At 36.0% G+C, this 21,047-nt stretch overlaps 1 protein-coding gene across 2 annotated transcripts in view; it reads right to left on the reverse strand.

The window, feature by feature from the left end:
• Positions 1–21,047, reverse strand: part of LOC149829366 (co-chaperone protein p23-2-like) — a 55,244-nt gene that overhangs the window by 15,925 nt on the left and 18,272 nt on the right. The gene's annotated exons all lie outside the window — the stretch shown is intronic.

Here is a 21,047-nt window from a genome sequence, read left to right on the forward strand (position 1 = left end):
TGAAGAATTGAGATCAAATTGACAAAATCTCGAACCTCCACATTTTTCAGAAAATGAAATGCCTAGAGAATTTCAGAGATTTTATGGTCAAGTTTATGTTAGAAGAGCAAGAGATCAGGTCACGGACAATGTCGAGCAGAATGTGAGTTAGCCTCTATTAAGAAGATCGGAAAGGATACGTCATCCAATTCAAAGATGGGTCAGCTATGATAACTTTAGAAGAGCAAGAGATCAAGTCACGGACAATGTCGAGCAGAATGTGAGTTAGCCTCTATTAAGAAGATCGGAAAGGATACGTCGTCCAATTCAAAGATGGGTCAGCTATGATAACTTTTCCATGGATTTTCAGTTGTTCATGTCACAAGTAGAGAAGCATGATGAACCTGTTAAAATGTAATCTGTAATATATATATATATATATATAATTTAATATTATTATATTTTCTTTTATTATTTTCTTTTTTTATTTTTTTATTTTTCTTTATTTTCTTTTTTGCTGATGATATTGTTTTGATTGATGAGTCTAGAGCTGGGGTTAATGCTAAGTTAGAATTATGGAGACAGACATTGGAAGCTAGAGGTTTTAAGTTGAGTAAGAGTAAGACTGAATATATGGAATGTCGGTTTAGTAAGCAACGAAGTAGTGATGGGAGTGTAGTGAAGCTTGGTGAGCAAGATATACCGGTGAATGATTATTTCAAATATTTGGGATCCATCATTCAAAAGTATGGAGAAATTGATGGAGATGTAAATCATAGGATAAAGGTTGGGTGGATGAAATGGAAAAGTGCTACTGGAGTGCTGTGCGATCGTAGAATGCCATTGCGGTTGAAGGGAAAGTTTTATAGGACGACTATTAGACCCGCTTTACTATATGGTACGGAATGTTGGGCTGCCAAGAGACATCATATTCAAAAAATGAGTGTAGCTGAGATGCGGATGCTTAGATGGATGTGTGGAAATACAATAAAAGATAAGATTCGGAACGAAGAGATACGTAAGAAGGTAGGTGTTGCACCCATTGAAAATAAGATGCGAGAGAATCGTTTACGGTGGTTTGGACATATTCGGCGAAGGCCTAATGATGCTCCAGTTAGAAGGTTGGAGAAATGGGAAAATATATTAGTTAAAAGAGGTCGGGGTAGGCCTAGGAAGACTTGGATGGAGATGATAGGAAAGGATATGAATGCTTTGAACCTCACCGAGGACATGGCGTTGGATAGAAATGATTGGAGGAAAATGATTCATGTGGAAGACCCAAAATGAATTTCTTTTTTGGTTCATATCGCTGACCCCAATTGTTTTGGGATGAAGGCGTAGTTGTTGTTGTTGTTGTTGTTTATTTTCTTTTTTAGCATCTAGTTCAATAGAAACTAGATATTTGATCCAGTCAAGTTCCTGTTGAAACTTGACTGTGCAAATAGCTGTTGGACTGTAGTCCAACAACTATAATAAATGTTGTTGGACTACAGTCCAACAGCTATAATAATAAATGTTGTTGGACTGTAGTCCAACAGCTATATTAAGAGACGTTGGAATCCAACGTCTCTTTTGGAGAGCTCAAAATGAGCTCTCCTCTCTCCCACTTTTTTGTATATATAGGGGTGAACCCCTTCAAGGTATATTACTATGCTTCTTAAGCATTTTGTTCATGAATAAAGTATTATTTATTTTTCAAGTGTTCTTCCTTTTATACCCTTTCAAGGGTCATGCTTGTAGTGTCTCCAATAGACACTTGTTTGTGAGTTATTTGTGCATTTGTTGAAGACCACCATTTCATTACATGGTATCAGAGCTACGAAATCCTTAGATCTTGAAGTGCTTCCGCCTCGATTTCCGTGCCACATTTACAAAAAGTGTTTCATCACCTTGTTCTTGGCTCAAGAAGATTTGTTTGAAGAAAGGCGAACTTGTGCTACAAAAAAAAATGGTTTTGTATCCTCTCTTATTCTTTTGTCTACTCTTTTTCTTTTCTTTTTATTTTTCTCTCTCTCTCCTCCTATTTATTCCTCTCTTACCCTTGTAAAAGATGGATGACAATGATAAGATCACCATCATTCCTATGAAGCTAAATGATACTAACTATGTAATATGGGCTTCGATTATGAAGCACCACATTTGGGGAAAAGGTTTATGGGGTATAGTGGATGGTTCCTATTTGGAACCTAAACTATCTCTTACCAAGAAAGAGGGTGATAAAGAGGTTCCTCTAACGGAAGAAGAGAAGAGTAAGGCGTTAGCCACTTATGAAAAGAAATGGAAATAATGGAGGATAGGGCATGCAAAAATTATGTCATGGCTCATCAATATCATAGACATTAAAAAATGCTCTAGTCTAGCTAAGTTTGAGCATGCCGATAAGGCTTGGGAATACCTCAAAAACATGTATTCCCTTAAAGATATTGCACATATATGCAATTTACAAGATAAAGTTCGGACAATGACTCAAAAAGATAAAACTATTCGAGAATATTATAATGAGTTGTCCGAACTTTGGGAAGAGTTGGCTCTTCTTGAGCCCAAATGGCATTGTGCCGAAGACATCGAGCTTCGCCAAAAGCAACTCGATATGGAACATTTCTATCAATTTGTGAATGGTCTAAAGCCGGAGTTTGAATCCACCAAATCGGCCCTTTTACATCGTGGAAAAATTCCTTCTATTGTTGATACTATAGAAGAGCTCACTATGGAGGAAAATAGACTTAGAAAAAGTACTCCAAAAGTTGATGATGACTCCGTTTTAGCTGTATCTAGATCGGGGAATCATACTCGTACTTACAAGCCGCCTCATTTTGGAAGGCAAAACGGCGACTTTGATAAAAGAAAAGTTATTTGTCATCATTGTCATGAACCGGGGCACTATAGGCCTCAATGTCCAAAGTTAAAAAGAAGAGAAGAAAAAAGAGTTGCATCTGTTGAATCTGAGTCAAAAGATCAAGATGCACCTGTGTCTATGGCTCAACTGATGGAAATCCTTCAACCTCTTCTCAAAGGGGTATCCTCCTCAACCGAAGCCTCAACTGGAGCGGCAGTTGCATCTTTCTCCGGTCCAGGTAACTTTCCTTGGCTTTTAGATTCTGGTGCTTCTTTTCATATGACCCCAAATGTTAATAGTCTATCCGAATGTCTTAAAAATAACTCAAGTGTGTCAAAGGTTTTTACAGCCGATGGCACATCTCTCGAAGTAAAAGGAATAGGATGTTTTGAAAATCTTCAAAAATCCAAAAGATTTTTTATCCCAGAAGTTAGATATATCCCTAAACTTAATTTGAATCTCTTATCTGTCTCGCAAATATTTGATTATGGATGTAATATCTCCTTCTCTTCTCATGGTTGTTGGGTACAGGATCGCCAGTCAGGGAAGCTGATTGGGGAAGGCCATAGAGAAGGAGGACTTTATTACATGGACTTTTTGGAATTACCCAAGAATGCATTTTGTTATAATATTCAGAAATTAGAATTGGATTTATGGCACAAAAGGCTTGGCCATCCTCATATGTCTAAAATTCAATATTTTCCAAGTTTGGAAAAAATTTGTAATTCTGAAAATTTTTCTTGTAAAGACTGCATTCTTGGCAAAATGAAAAGGTTATCATTTCTTAGTAGAACTTTTGTTTCCTCACGACCACTTGAGTTAATACATTCGGATGTTTGGGGCCCCGCACCAGTAATTTCCAAAGGTGGTTATACATATTATGTCATTTTTGTTGATGACTTTTCTAGACATACTTGGATTTATTTTCTTAAACATAAATCTAATGTCTTTGCCAACTTCCAAATATTTCATAAAATGGTTAAAAATAAGTTTCAAAATGATATTTCTATTTTTCGCACTGATTCAGGGGGAGAATTTATGTCCAACGAATTCAAAGACTATCTCAATTTACATGGTATTACACATCAAAGATCATGTCCACACACTCCACAACAGAATGGCCTAGCCGAACGCAAACATCGGCACATTATGGAAACTACTAGGACATTGCTAATTGCAAATCAAGTTCCAAAAAGTTTTTGGGCTGAAGCGGTCCTAACTGCCACCTACCTCATTAATAGGATGCCATCTTCCTCATTAAAGAATACAACTCCAATAGAAAAACTTGTTAACTTAACTCCAGATTATTCTAGATTAAGAGTCTTTGGATGCAAATGTTTTGTTTTCACCAACAGAAATGACAAACTCTCTCCTCGTGCAATCCCATGTGCCTTTTTAGGATATGATGATAATCAAAAAGGCTACAGGTGTTTCGATTTTCAAAATGACAAATTATATGTGTCAAGAAATGTATCTTTTTTGGAAAAAGAAAGCTTCTTTGAATTTGAAAAATCCAAGGATGTCACTGAATACTCGTTTTTAATTGATCCAATTTCAAAATCCAATGAATGCGATGTTGGATGTGACCTTGACAATGATCAAAGTCCTATTGTTGTTGAAAATGATGATAATGAAGAGCAAATCCATAGGGATGTTAGTCTACAATATTCAAGACGTAGAGAGCAAAATCTTCCATGTGCATTACAAAAATACTCTGAAGTCTCACCTAGAAGAACGTCTAGAATCTCTAAACCTCCAGAAAAATTTGTGTCTTATGAATCTTTTTCACCCACGTATAGGGCCGCCATTACATTAATACAATCATATGTTGAACCATCATCCTATTCTCAAGCAAAAAATCATATAGAATGGATAGAAGCCATGAAAATAGAATTGGATGCACTAGAAAAGGCAAATACTTGGACGATACAAGATATTCCTCCGGGTAAGAAACCTATAGGTTGTAGGTGGGTATACAAAGTCAAAACCAAAAGTGATGGGACCCTGGAAAGATATAAGGCCCGTTTAGTAGCAAAAGGATATGCCCAAGAGTATGGCATCGATTATGAAGAAACATTTGCTCCTGTGGCCCGTATGACCACTGTTAGAACTTTAATAGCCTTGGCCTCCATTAGAACATGGCCTATCTTTCAATTAGATGTTAAAAATGCTTTCCTGAATGAGAATCTCGTTGAAGAAGTATACATGGAAGCCCCACCTGGTATTAGTATCCCTAAGGGTAAAGCTTTTCGTCTAGAAAAAGCTCTTTATGGTCTTAAACAGGCTCCAAAAGCCTGGTATGACCGATTTAGTCATGTTATGCTTGATATTGGTTTTCAACCTTGTTTAACTGACACTGCTTTGTTTGTTAAGAAATCTGATGCAGGCATCATTATTCTTCTTATCTATGTGGACGATATGATCATCACCGGAGGCGACAAACAGGGAGTTGCAAATATCAAATCTCTTCTTAAAACTCACTTTGAAATGACTGACTTAGGTTTATTAAGATATTTTTTAGGCATTGAAGTTGCTTATTCCCCTCGGGGGTATTTGATATCTCAATCTAAATTTGCTCTTGATATCGTTTCCAGGACTGGAATTACAGATGATAAGAAAGTAGACACTCCAGAAGTTGTCAATGTTAAAATGAAAATTGATGATGGAGAACTTCTTGATGATCCTACTCCTTATAGACAGCTTGTTGGAGCTCTTTCTTATCTTTCCATTACTAGGCCAGATATAACTCATGCAGTTCATACAGTCAGTCAGTTTCAGCATGCTCCCACCTCCGTGCACATGGGAGCGATTTTGCGTATTATTAGATACTTAAAATCCTCTCTTTCACGAGGACTCTTCTTGTCTGCTTCATCTTCATTAAATTTAATTGCATATACTGATGCTGACTGGGGAGGTGATCCCAATAATAGACACTCAACTACTGGTTTTTGTGTGTTCCTAGGTGAAACCTTAATTTCGTGGAGGTGCAAGAAGCAGCAGAAAGTCTCTCTTTCCTCCACCGAAGCTGAATACAGAGCCATGGCAACTACCACTATGGAGGTTGTTTGGCTCAGACGATTGCTAGCGGATATGAGAGCTAAAGCAACGCAAGCTTCAAAGATGTGTTGTGACAACAAAAGTGCGATCTACATTGCAAGCAACCGGACATTCCATGAGCGCACTAAACACATTGAGATGGACTGTCACTATGTCAGAGAGAAATACTTACATGGAACCATTGATCTGCCATATGTTACATCAGAATATCAATTAGCATACTTCTTCACCAAGCCTCTCGCTGCTCCCAGATTTCACTTCCTCTTAGACAAACTTTCGCTCATTGTACCGTAAGTTTGAGGGGGAGTGTTAAAATGTAATCTGTAATATATATATATATATATATATAATTTAATATTATTATATTTTCTTTTATTTTTTTCTTTTTTTCTTTTTTTATTTTTCTTTATTTTCTTTTTTAGCATCTAGTTCAATAGAAACTAGATATTTGATCCAGTCAAGTTCCTGTTGAAACTTGATTGTGCAAATAGTTGTTGGACTGTAGTCCAACAACTATAATAAATGTTGTTGGACTACAGTCCAACAGCTATAATAATAAATGTTGTTGGACTGTAGTCCAACAGCTATATTAAGAGACGTTGGAATCCAACGTCTCTTTTGGAGAGCTCAAAATGAGCTCTCCTCTCTCCCACTTTTTTGTATATATAGGGGTGAACCCCTTCAATGTATATTACTATGCTTCTTAAGCATTTTGTTCATGAATAAAGTATTATTTATTTTTCAAGTGTTCTTCCTTTTATACCCTTTCAAGGGTCATGCTTGTAGCGTCTCCAATAGACACTTGTTTATGAGTTATTTGTGCATTTGTTGAAGACCACCATTTCATTACAGAACCCGTCAACTTTTATCAAAGCATTAAATCACATAAATTGATAGAGGCTATGAATGAGGAGATGGAAGCTCTTCATGAATGTCAAACCTGGGAGATTGTTCCTAGACCTGAGAAGAAAAATGTTGTTGGGTGCAAATGAGTTTATAAGATTAAGTATAAACCTAATGGATGTATTTAAAGATATAAAGCAAGACTTGTGGCATGAGGTTTTACTCAAGAATATGAGCAAGATTATGATGAAACTTTCAGTCTTGTTGTTAAGATGGGAACAATATGGATTGTTATATCTTTAGTTGTTGATTATGGATGGTAGTTGGGTCAGTTAGATGTTAAAAATGTCTTGTTACATGGAGATTTGAAAGAAAAAGTTTTCATGAAGCAACCCCCTGGATATGTTGAAGGAGAACCCAAGAATTATTTTTGTAAACTGAATAGAGCTCTTTATGAATTGAAGCAAGCCTCTCGCTCTTGGTTTGAGAGTTTTTCTCTCAAAATTTGATGTTCTCTTGATCATTCACTCTTTATTTTCAAGGATAAGGATGTTACTATATTATAACTTATATATGTTGATGACATAATTCTTACAGGCAATTCCAACCGTCATATATAAATAGTGAAGAAATGAATGATCTTGGTGACCTAATGTATTTTTTCAGGGTTGAAGTAGATAAAAGAGATGATGTTTTAACTCTTACTCAACATAAATATACTCTCGATCTTTTGAGCAGGGCAGGGATGTCATATTGTAAGCCCCTAAACACACCTTGTATTCTGTATCGAAAAATGAGTTCTAATGATGGAGACTTATATAGTGTGTTACGACAATGAAGCCGTACACGATACTTCAAGTACAAGGTTTTGATGATGAACAAGTGAATCAACTGCATTTCAGCTAAGGCAATGAAGAAAGATGACAAGAATTGAAGAATTCGATGAAGAATCTTTGAAAACTAGTGTGCAAATGTAAAATTCATTAAATGTAGATTCTTGTAAGAGTCTTACTTAGACTGCATATTTCGATTGCATTTCACCTAAAAAGTCTTTAGAAAAGCTTTTCTAAAAGAACCCTTGATGAAAATCATTTTAGAAAACTCTTTACTTAATTTTTCATGTTTATTAGTCGACCAACAGACTCATCAGTCGACCAACTTTCTCGCGCCAATTTTTCAAAGCTAAAACGTCAACTGTCTGAATTAGTCGACTAATCGACTCTTAGTCGTTCGGACAGAATGTCTGTTTTCTGAAAACTTTAGCAGCAATCGACTGAAAGTTTTATCAGTCAACCGGACAGAACGTGTGTTTTCAAAAAAATTTAGCAGCAGTCGACTGAAAGATTTTTCAGTCTACTGATGATATTATCAGTCGACTAACTTTTTCTTTAGTCGACTAAGTTTCAAACTTCATATTTTCAAACGGCTTTGTTAAACACATTAGTCGACCGACGATAACTGTCAGTCTGCTAATATTTGATTTCAGACGACTAACTACTGTTCCAGTCGACTAATTTTGTCATTTTTCCTGAAACTTTTAAAAGGCGTGTCTTTCCATTTTTTAAACATTTTGATAGTTCAAAATAGACTGTTTTGACACTCTTTCATACCCTCAATGTATGGAATCTTTCAACTATAAATATGAGTGCATTCCACACTAAAAAACATCGAATCATATCGAATTACATTGAATTACAAAGATCGAATTCTTTGCTTTTCACTCCTATTCATTCAAGTATTTGTTTTCTCACTCACTTGATATTTTCACTTCAGTTTTTCACTCAAATTCTTTTGAGAGAGTGAATTTGTGAGTTGAGTATTTCAACAATCTCAAAACCCAATTGCATTCTATTTGCATTCATAAGAAGGGCTTGTAGGTTGATTGTAAGTTGATTATTTCTTTTTTCTGTAAAAGAAAAGGACTCCTTGGTTTAAAGGAGTTGTTTGCTTTCAGTTGGTTTGTTACCGAAAATGGGATCGGATTTGATCTGTATGTTCTTGTGTTTACATAAGGTTGATAGTGAAAATCTAAAACAGGTTTTGCTTGGGGACTGGATGTAGGTCTGGAAGACCGAACCAGGATAAATTCTTGTGTTCTTTGTGTGATTGCTTTGCGTATATCAAAATCCTTCAAAATTCCAAAGACGATATTTAAAAGTACTATTCACCTCCCCTCTAGTGCTCGTTGCCTCGATCCTATTGCACTTTCATAGTGATCTGAACAAATATTGGAGCATCGTTGGAATGCTCCAGTATCTTACTTTTAGTAGGCCAGAAATTGTATATTCTGTTAATCAGGTATCTCAATTCATGCATGAACCAAGAACTAGTCATGTTGAAGCCGTAAAAAGAATTTTAATTAAAGGAACCAGAGGTGATAGTCTTCTCTATCAAAGAAATTGGATTAACAATAAGGGACATGAGATCATCACTTATACTGATGCGGATTGAGCAGGAGATCCAGATGAGCGGTGATCTGTTTTTGGCTATTGTATATTCATTGGAAAAAAATTGGTGTCATAGAGTAGCAGAAAACAAAGAGCTATTGCTAGGTCCAGTACTGAAGCTGAATATAGGTCCATGGCTGTTAGGACTGCTAAAGCTACATGGGTCAGACATCTTCTTGCAGATCTTGGAGAAGAAATGCCACAATCATTTTTGTTGTGTGATAATCAGAGTACTATTAGCATTGTTATAATCTATGTCACATGGGTGCGGGTGCGGGTGCGGGTGCGGGTGCGGGTGCGGGAGCAGGTGCGACACGGGTGCAGCGCAATTCCAAAAAATTTGGACACAAGGACTCGGCTATATATATATATTTTTTAAATATATATAACAATAAATTAACACATAAAGATTGTAAATTTTAAAGCAAAAATAAAAAAAAAAATTTAACAACACAAACTTATCAAAATATAACACATAAAGAAGCTTGTGAGTGTGATAAACAACAAAACTTATCATAAATCTGCCTCATCGTCTAAATTAGAGGGAAGAACAGGATCGAGGTAGTCCATGTTGAGAGTATGCAAATTATGTTCTCCCTCCAAGTCAAAATATTCTGGATTTACATCTCAATTCTAGGATGGTCCACAACTGCATCAAAAAATGACTATATTAGTATCTAACTTAAAACTTTGAATACAAATATTTAAATACAAACTTTAAATACAAAGAAAAAAAAGTACCTATAATCTTCTTTGGTGCGGCGAGAAATTAATCGTAGATTTGAGTGAACATAAACCAAATTCTCTGCTCTTTTACTAGTGAGTTTGTTTCTTTTAATGTTGTGAATTTGAGCATATGTACTCCAATTTCTTTCACAACAAGACGATGTAGCAGGTTGGGATAACAACTTCATTTCAAGACGTTGCAGATTTGGTGTCTGATCCATATGTTGCCCACCAATTAAAGGGATCTTCCCCGTCCCTTGCCACGAGTGCTGCTAAAGAATTAAATCTCCCAGTAGAAAACTTGTCAAACTCACTATTTACAGCCTTAAACATGTGAGGATCATTAAAAAGTCTTCCCAAACATATCATTTTATTTCTTGATATCTCAGAATCTTCATTTGGAGAAACATGACCAACACCTGCAGTCAACCATTTTTTTGCATAGTATTTTGGATTGAGAGAGTGTGTCATGCAATACAAAGGTGTATTACTTTTATCCCATCTTCTCACTAAAATTAAATGTACATGATTGTAAAATTCTGAATCATCAAGTGCAATATCTTTCTTCTAATGTTTAAAAATGATACTTTGAACTTTTTTAATCATATTATCCCACATTTCATAAATTCTATGAAGCATGAGTACATCTCTGTCAACTTCTCTCAACATTTCTCAAATAGGCTATGTAAATTCAACGTAAATTCAACAAAATATGTAATTTTATCACACGAAAAATCATTACAGATGCATTTTTTGATAGCTTGAGCCTTGACATCATCTTCAGTACGATAAAAATTTCAATCTTGATCAGCCACCATCATCATCAATGCATTCTTGAGTTGCTTAATTCTTTTTATCATAACAATGAGATAAGCAAAACGAGTTTCAGCAACTTTCAGTAACTTGAGATCAGAATGCCTATTAAATATAAAAAGGGCATGATGATGGTTTACAACAAAAATTCTAATATTTCGAACATCAGGCTCTATTTCCTCAATCCATAAGCACATTTCATGTACATGTGCATCATCTTTTGATAGATTGCATATACTCTTAAGTGATAAATTTAAACTGTGTGCTGCACAAGAAGTCCAAAAAATATGTGAATATGTATCTTCACTTGCCAAATTCATTCATGCATGACTGCAAACTGGAGCATTGTCAGTAATGATTTGCACCACACTTTCTTCACCCACTTCTTTTATCACTTTGACAAATAATCTCTTTAAATATTCAGCATCTTTATACTCTTCAGATCCATCATCAGTCTTTAAAAAGATTGGCCCATTAAGTGAGAAAGCAATGAAGTTTATCAGTGGTCGCCTTTGTGTATCAGTCCACCCATCAAAAATAATCGACATTCTATGTCGTTTTCATGCAAATTTTTTGGTCTCTAACAAGTCTTCAATTCTATTTTTTTCCTCTGCAAGAATGATTGTTCTTAGTTTTTCTGAACTAGGAGGCACATAACCACTCAAATTACAATTAGCCAAATATGTAATCATATCTTTCCAATATGAACTTCTAGCTACATTAAAAGGAATTGAGCTTGAGTAAAAGAATCGACCAATCTTTTTATCAATTTCTGCTCTTGCCATGTTTTTGAATTACGCTTGTATTGTTTTATTGCTTTCCATCTTTCTTTTCTTTAAAAGCTCTTCTTGTATATCACTAGCAATAGGAAAAGACAAATTAATCGAATCGCTTCTCATCTCTGCAATTTTCTTCTTTTTAGCTTCCTCTTGTTCTTTTTTAATTGCTTTAATATGTCTTTGTCAACCCCAAAACAAGCCCTAATTCCTTGACCACGAATATGCAAAAGATGTACTTTCACACGCGTATAAAAACCTGTGAAAACGGTCTTACATAGATTACAATGAAACTGCAGATTCCCACCACCACCACTACTAGCTTTTACCCCTTTTGTCACAAGCCTCCAAAGTGGTTGAGAAACTTCTAATTCAGGGTTAGAACTTGAACAAAATGTATTGACACTACCGCTAGAACTCACCATTATATCTGAAAAGTGAAAACTGAAAAGAAAATAAGTAAATAAAATAAAGTTAATAAACACTTCAAAATAATAGTAATAGGAGCTCCAGGTTCGTTCCCCATGTTCAAACCAAGCCCTCCTCTGCAAACCAGGTTCGAGATAGGGAGCCTACCCCCTATCTGACGCAAAAAGGAGGGGCAGAGCAAGCTCCTGCTGAACCTTATCAGTGGCAGGGGCTTCGCCCTTGCCAAAAAGCCAAAGGCAGCAGGGGAAACGAGGAGGGGCTGTTTGTCTTTTAGTGTAATAGAGGGAACGTCACTCATATAGTGTTGTAACCTCTCATTACGAATTCTCTCTTTGAGTGCCTCTCATCCTCTTCTCTCTCGTGCTTCTTCTTTAATGGCTGATATGGTATCAGTCATATCTCCCTTTGAAAGAGGAATTAGGGTGTGGTCTGGAGATAGAGAAAGCTTCATTCAGCTGCTCGATGGAGGCTGCATCGTTGCCTACTCTCGAAAATGCTGACATCAGCAAGGTCAATACAGTCAGTGAGATTTGGGTTAATTGATGTGGGGATTTAAGAGTTCTTGATTTTAGAATTTATGTAAATCAAGAATTGGGTTGAATTTTCTTAAAATTTCTGGAAATAGCGATAAAGTGTGACCAGTTTTGTTTCTTCCACTCAATCTGATTTGATAGATGGGTTTTGATCTCTGCAAATTGCTGTGTGGAGGTTTTTTTTTATATAAGAATGTCATGCAAGTGGACTGGTGAGAGTTTTTGATATGTTTGGTAAGATGTGTCATCATTTTGGAGGGTTCCCATCTGATGGTAAGGTAAATCTTGCCTATTAGTAGCATCGATTTCCTTATTTTGGTGTGATTTTGGTCAGATTGTTCTCTGGCTGATATTGGGTGTGAACAACAATGTTTTCCTTTTATCTGATTGCTCACTGGTTTGTGTTGGGTGTGAGCTAACTGCCATTCTCTTGATTTTAGATATCAACATGGTAGCAATTGGTTGAGTATGCTGAAGTAGTTCCTGAGGCATTGTTGTTACCATTGATTGGCTTGGTTACATGTCTATGCACAGCATATCTGACTGATATAGCAGATGTTCTTGATTTTCTTGATATCGGTTCATTGATGGGCGTGTTTCTTGAAGTGTTCTGATGTGTAGTGTCCTGAAGCATATTATTGCTGATATACACTTTCTTATATTATTCTGAAGTGTAGTGTGTTGAAGCATATTACTGCTGAGATACATGTTCTTGTGTTCTTGTTTTGCTGTTGTTAATTTTGTGCAGGGCATCTTAATATTGTAGTAGGGGGTGTAGTAGGGGGTTGTGGAGAGTATGGAAAAGAAAAACTCCATTCATATCATTCCCATCAAATTAGATGGGACTAATTACTTTTATTGGGCAAAATATGTGAGAACAGTGGTAAAAGAGCTTGGATAAGGTGGATACTTGGACGGGTCTAAAAGAAAACCAGAGAGCAATGATGAGGGTTATGAAGCTGCATTTGACAAGTGGGATAAGGACAATACTAAGGTAAAATCGTGGTTGTTGAGCTCAGTAGAGCAAAATATTGCCTTAAATATAGTAAAGTTCGAGGAAGCAAGAAAGTGCTGAGAATACTTGAAGCAGGTATATGAACAATCTAATTGGGCGTGTAATGTAGGTATCAATTGTCTCAAAATATCAAAACCTTGAGAAGAGGGTGAATCAATTCAGAACTTCTTTGCAAAATTTCAGCAACTTTGGGATGCTCTCACTCCTATGCTTTCTAACGTGAAATGTGCAAAATGTAAGAAATGTGTAGAATGTAAAAAGCTTGAAACTGAAGCCAAAGAAGAACAGCAGGTCATAGATCTATTGGTGGCTCTACGCACTGAGTTTGATAGTGTGCATAATGAGATCCTTCATCGAGCCTCTCTTCCCACTCTGGTGCAGGCTCTAGGTGAGTTTATGACAAAGGAAACCAAGAACAAGTCTCTTGGTATTCGACCCTCTGCAGAGACTGCTCTCGTCATTGTTAGGCAGCAAGGTGGCAGGAGAGGAGGTAGAAGTGGTGGAAGGTCTTGAAGTTTGAGAGGAGATATGAGCTCAGTAAGATGTCACTATCGCAAGGAGCTTAGGCACATAAAGAATACATGACCAGCTCTCAAGAAGAAGAAAGAATAAGCTTTTGGTAGACTCCTCCAAAGAAGAGGATGTGAAACCCAAGGGAGTGCAGGCAGTTGGTGGTGCTCAGTCACCTTCTTCTATCGTGAGTGGCATCTCTCAGACCTTGTCAGGTGGTCAAACACAGGCACTCAAGCATATTGAACAGGAGATCCAGCAAATCTTAGCTTAATCAGTTGTTGTGTCTCACACCTCTGTTCTCTCTTCTTCCGCTAGTACTGCCTTTGCAAGTGTCTTTGATAGTTCTCCTGATTGGATAATAAATTCAGGGGAATCATGCCATATGACTGCTCATGCATCTATCATACTCAATTGTCTTCCTTGTAGTGATTTTATTCTCACTACAGATGACTCTTGTAGGTCCATTTCAAAGATTGGGTAAGTTACTCCTGTTCCTTGTCCAAGGAGTAAATTGAATCTCTCTCAAGTTCGTCATGTGTCATCCTATGTTATAAATTTCATTTTTGTTGACCAATTGACCAAACAAAATTGTAGTGTCATCTTTTCTTATCTTGACAGAGTTGTGAAGAATCAACTATCAAGGAGAAGGATTGGGATTGGCCATAGGATAGGTTCCTGTATTACCTGGATTGGTTGGACATAGAGTAGCAAAGAGAATCAGAAGTCAGTCTGGGACTAGCAGTTTTAGATGATTTCATGTTATGGCATCAATAGTTTGATCATATCTCTAGTTCTAAGCTTTAATATCTTGTATCTTCAAATAGTTTTAGAGAGTCTAAAGTGTCTATTTCTGATCATGTTAAAGAGTGTGAGAGTTGCAAGTTAACTTAAGAGTCATGTTTGGCCTTCTGGGTCTAGGGTAGTGAAATCTGTCAGGAATTTTAATCTTATGCACCTGGATGTTTGGGGACTTTCACCAGTTCTATCTAAGAGGGGCTCAGCTTATTTTGTTATTTTCATTAATGATTGTACAAGATACACTTGGATTTACTTTATGAGGAATATAAATGAACTTTTCAAAATCTTCAGGAAATATTGTGTAATGATTGAAACACAATTATGTTCTAATATTAAGATTCTCCGTTCGGATTCAAGGGGAGAATATATTAGTCATATGTTTGATAACTTTTGCAAGAAAGAGGTATTGCTCATGAAAAATCATGTCCTTACACACCTGAGTAAAATAGTGTTGCAAAAAGGAAGAATAGACATATACTGGAAACCACCAGGGCTCTTTTGTTTGCAAGTCATGTACCCAAAGTTCATTGGGCTCTTGTTACTTGTATAGTTGTATGGCAATTTATCAGAATAACTGTGTAACATCAAGAGTGTTAAAAGGTATATCTCCTTATCAAAAGTTGTATTGTGTAACACTCAATTATAACATATTGAAGATTTTTTGTGGTACATGTTTTGTATTGTTGCCTGAGAGGTATAGAGATGAGTTCTCTCCTCGTGTTGTGTAATATTTTTTTTTCAGGATTTTTTGATGGACAAAAAGGTTATAAATGCTATGATCCTGTTGGTAAGAAAATCTGGATTTTCAGGCACATAGAGTTTTTAGAGCATATTCGATATTTTGAGCAAAATGGTGGTGAAAGAGAAAGTGAGGAAGATATATCATTTTTATGTCATAACCTAAGCTATGTAGTAAAAAGCGCTAGGTGGTGCCTAGTCGATGGACCCCTAAAAAGCCTGGTCGGAGACTAGGTAGGACTAGGCAGATTAGTCGGCACCTTAATTAAAAAATAAAAAAATATGCAAATGAACTGCTAGAATTAGTAACAAACATGTATGCAACATAAAATCAATCAACAATAAGCAATAGACCAAAAAAAACATGTTGATCATTACAAAACCTACCCAAATATTAAAAACAATTGAATAAGCAACCTAAATTCTTAAAATAAAGTGTTAAAACTAATAGCAAATGTATCCAACACAAAATTAATCAACAACCAATGCATGAAGCAGAAGATATTGCTATCGTCAAGCATAGTAAACATGTTATATTACAAAACCTGCCCAAATATTATTAAGACTAACAACAAAGATGTATCGAACATAAAATTAATCAACAAATGCACAAAGTACAAAATACCACTATCATACAGCATACCTTTATAATAAACCTGTTATATTACAAAACCTGACCAAAAATTAAGACATCTACATACATAAACAAGTACACAAGAAAGGACAATACCTAAACACATCTACATAGTAAAAACATGCAATCATAGACAAGATAAAATGTCCACCAATGAGAGTCTTCAGTTACGAACAAGCATGTCCATCAATAATGGACAATTACTAAAGTAAACCACGAGGGAAAACACAAAGAAGGTTCTCATAATTCTAAAATTAATATTTTATTAAAACTAAGTATGAAAAATAGCTTAATATTTAAATCCCATGCAAAATATGTAAGATAATGTTCATTAAAAAGCCATGAGAATAAAAAACAACACAATCACAAGGATCCCAAAAGGGCCAACAAGAGAAACACCCAAATAACATAACTATTTTTAATCATTTTTAAAAATGAACGTATTTAAAAGGCATTCATAAAAGTGAATGATTCCCATAAGAAATCATGCTCAATATCTTATGCACAAATAGATAATCGCATTCATCATGTAAGACAATCACAAGTGCACAAGGGTCATATATCAATATAAAAATAATTTATTCAAAATTCAAAAATAGCAAGGTATTCCTGATCACTAAGATCCTAACCACATAATTTTTAATACTTCATAATCTATTTTAGGTTTCACATAATAATACATCAAGAGTAAAGAAAAGAAAAACACAAGTTAAGCAAAATCTCATAAGATCATACTTGTGAATGACACACAACACCATTTCAAATTATTTTAAAATATTTGACAATTTTTCAAAAAGAAACAAACAAAGTTCAATAATAAATATGAACATGATTTGACATGTATAACCATGAAGTGTTCAAATAAAACATCTAAATGCCAACAATACATGCTCAAGAATACTATATCATATACATACATATTAAATAAAGCGAGTTCGAAAAACTAAGATTCAAACTAGATCTCGTAAAAGCATGCACATATATAATTTCACAAGATCATTATTTATAAGGGTATTCTTGTACTCTTACCTTGGTTGGTTGTTGAGCCAAAGCTTTTTGTCTTTTATTGTAATACAAGGCACATCTCTCTTATAGCGGTGTAACCTCTCATTGTAGAATGAACGAAGTTCTCTCTTTGAGCGCCTCTCATCCTCTTCTCTCTCGTGCTTCTTCTTAAATGGCTGATAAGGTTTACACTAATACAAGTGCTCACTGTAATGAAATATGCGGAAAAGAAAAGTATGTCCTACAATGGACATTCACACATAGAAATCAAAGAACAAGTCCAAAAGAGGACATACACAAAAGCCAATAATGGCTAGAAAGCATGAAATCTTATAAATGCACAAAAGGGCTTGAAGAAGTCACCCATTACAAAAGGGGGAGACCCCACTTATTTATAGGCAAGAGAGGAGTGAGGGAGAGTTAGAGAAAAGCAAGAGAGAGGGACCATTGGGAGTCCCAACAAGGAGTCGTTTGGCTCCCAACGGTCACAATTGTGACCGTTGGGGGCCCAACGACTCTTTGTTGGGGGCCCCAATGGTTGTGCATTAAATGCACAAAAAGGACAATAAAAAAAACAGAAAAAAGAAATAAGGAAAAAAGAAAAAGGAAAAATAGAAGAAAAAGAAAAAGACTAAAATGCCCCTATTGGGCAAGTTTACAGAACTACCCCTTATCGGGTAGTGTATGATAAATATATATATATATATATATATATTACATATATTTTAACACCCTCCCTCAAGCTTTGCGGGGATGCAACGGAAAGCTTGTTGAGAAGAAACATGAAGCGAGGAGCAGCAAGAGCTTTGGTGAAGAAATCCGCCAACTGGTACTCGGATGTGACGTAGGGTAGTGCTATGGTTCCTTTTAGGTACTCATCTCGAACATAGTGGCAATCCATCTCAATGTGTTTAGTACGCTCATCGAAGGTGTGGTTGCTTGCAATATAGATAGCACTCTTGTTATCGCAACACATCTTCGAAGGATTTGAGATGACAATGCCCATATCACAAAGGAGACTTCTAAGCCACACAAGCTCCATGGTTGTAGTGGTCATTGCACGATATTCCGCTTCAGTTGAGGATAATGATACTTTATGTTGCTTCTTGCATCTCCAAGAAATCATAGTCACCTAAGAAAACACAAAAACCAGTAGTTGAGACTCTATCATTGGGATTTCATCCCCAATCAGCATCTGTATAAGCAATCAAATCAAGGGATGATGAAGAGGAAAGAAAAACTCCCTTAGTTATGGTGTTTTTAATATATCTGACAATCCTTAAGACTGCACTCATGTGCACAGTTGTAGGTGCATGTTGAAACTGACTGACGGAGTGAACTGCATGAGCTATGTCTGGCCGAGTGATGGATAAGTATGTCAGAGACCCAACGAGTTGATGGTAGGGAGTAGGGTTCTCGAGAAGTGTCTCATCTTCCAGCCTTAGCTTTGCATTGATAACCTCAAGAGTTTCAGTCTTCTTATCATCCAAAATTCCAGACTTGGAGCAAATGTCAGCAGCAAGTTTCATCTGAGAGAGAATATATCCTCGGGGAGAATATGCAACTTCAATACCTAGAAAATATCTTAAGAAACCAAGGTCAGACATGTCAAAATTTTCTTTTAAAATTTTCTTAATATCATGAATTCCTTGCTCATCATTTCCAGTGATAATCATATCATCAACATATAGTAGTAGAATAACTACAGAAGACCCTGCACTTTTCACAAATAATGCAGTGTCAGTATAACATGAACGAAAATTTAAGCTAGTCATTACATTGCTAAATCTGTCATGCCAAGCCTTTGGAGCTTGTTTTAACCCATATAGAGCCTTTTTTAGTTTAAGAATTTTGTTTTCTCCAATAGATACTCCTGGCGGAGGATCCATATAGACCTCTTCACTTAGTTCGCCATTAAGAAATGCATTTTTAACATCCAATTGATAGATAGGCCATTTTTTAACAGATGCAACCGCAATAAGAGTCCTAACACTAGTCATTCTGGCTACGGGAGCAAAGGTTTCTTCATAGTCTATTCCGTACTCTTGAGCATATCCTTTGGCTACCAACCTGGCTTTATAACGTTCTAATGACCCATCACTTTTAGTTTTAATCTTGAAGACCCATCTACATCCAATGGACTTCTTCCCAGCGGGTAATGAAGTTATTCCCAAGTTTTAGCCTTTTCAAGAGCACTAAGTTCTAGTTTCATGGCCTCAATCCATTGAAGAATGTTTTTTGCTTCATTATAGTGTGATGGTTCATGATAAGAGTGTAATGCAATTAGGCATGCCCTATATTTAGGTGTTAGTGACTCATAGGAAACAAACCTATTAGGAGGATTGGAGATTCGGCTAGATCTCCTTAAAGAGGTTTCTTCTATGTTGGAATTTTGAGAATATTTTTTTAAAGCGCTTATGGGAGTTTCTTGACCACGCCTAGCATAGGTTTGAATAGACCTATTTTCAAAATCATTACTTCCATTTTCAACATTACTAAGAGGAGTATCCTCTAAATCATTAGGAACATCCTCTACGTGAGGAGTCACATCTTCTTGAGAGAGAAGATCAAATAAGAACGCATATTCGCTTTCATCAATATCTTTATTTTTCTCAAAACCATTCTCATTTTCTAAAAAGGTAACATCTTTGGATACATATAGTTTGTTGCTTTTGGGGTCGAAGCACCTAAAACCTTTTTTATTTTCTCTGTATCCTAAAAACACACATTCGACAGCTTTGGGAGACAACTTATCTCTTTTATGTGTGAGGACAAAACACTTACACCCAAAAATTCTTAATCTATTAAAATCGGGTGTTCTTTCAAAGAGTTTTTCATATGGAGATATATTTTGTAAGGATGAGGATATCATTCTATTTATCAAGTAAGTGGAAGTTAAGGCGGCTTCGGCCCAATAGCATTTTGGAATTTCTTTGGAAATGAGAAGAGTCCTAGTGGTTTCCAAGATGTGTCTATGCTTTCTTTCGGCTAGACCGTTTTGTTGGGGAGTCCTAGGACATGACCTTTGATGACAAATGCCATTGGTTTCTAAGTATTCTTGAAATTCATTTGATAGATATTCTCCACCGAAATCGGATCGAAGAATGGAAATATTAGTTGAAAATTGATTTTTGACAATCATATGAAATTTCTTAAAAAAATTAAAAACTTCGGATTTTAGGTTAAGAAAATAGATCCACACATATCCAGTGAAATCATCAATGAAAGCAACATAGTAAGAATATCCTCCTTTTGATATGACCGGAGAAGGACCCCAAACATCCGAATGAACTAATTCAAAGGGTCTTTTGGACACAAATGTTCTCTTTGGAAAAGGGGTGGATTTCATTTTTCCAAAAATACAACTCTTGCAAACAAAATGTTTCTCATTACAAAATTTCTTTTCAAAAGGAAAGGAGTACATTTTTTTGAAGCTTGGATGTCCAAGTCTTTGATGCCAAGTTTCTATATTTTTATCTTGGACATGATTATAAAATGAGTTTATGGGAAGTTTCAAATGGTTCATGTAGTAGAGATCTCCCCTCTTATGGCCTTGCCCAATCCGCTTCCCGGACTGGAGATCCTGTATAGAGCAACCCTTGGTTGAGAAGGAGATTTCACATCCATGATCACATATTTGAGAGACGGATAAAAGATTTAAATTAAGTTGAGGTACAACTCTTACATTTGGCACAAAAAAATCTTTTGAAAAGTCTAAGGTTCCAAAACTTTTAACTTGTAAAGAGGTACCAACGGCGGTTGAAACAAAAGAATTTTTGGAGTTGCTACATACATTGGATAGTCCATTTTCAATAGGGGTCATATGAAAAGATGCTCCAGAATCAAGAATCCAAGAGGGCGTACCTGGAGGAGAAGAAGAGGCAATGGCGGCTCCCGAAGTTGAT

Source organism: Nuphar pumila, chromosome 9, assembly GCF_984573655.1.
Source record: "Nuphar pumila chromosome 9, dmNupPumi1.hap1.1, whole genome shotgun sequence".
Classification (NCBI taxonomy): Eukaryota; Viridiplantae; Streptophyta; class Magnoliopsida; order Nymphaeales; family Nymphaeaceae; genus Nuphar; species Nuphar pumila.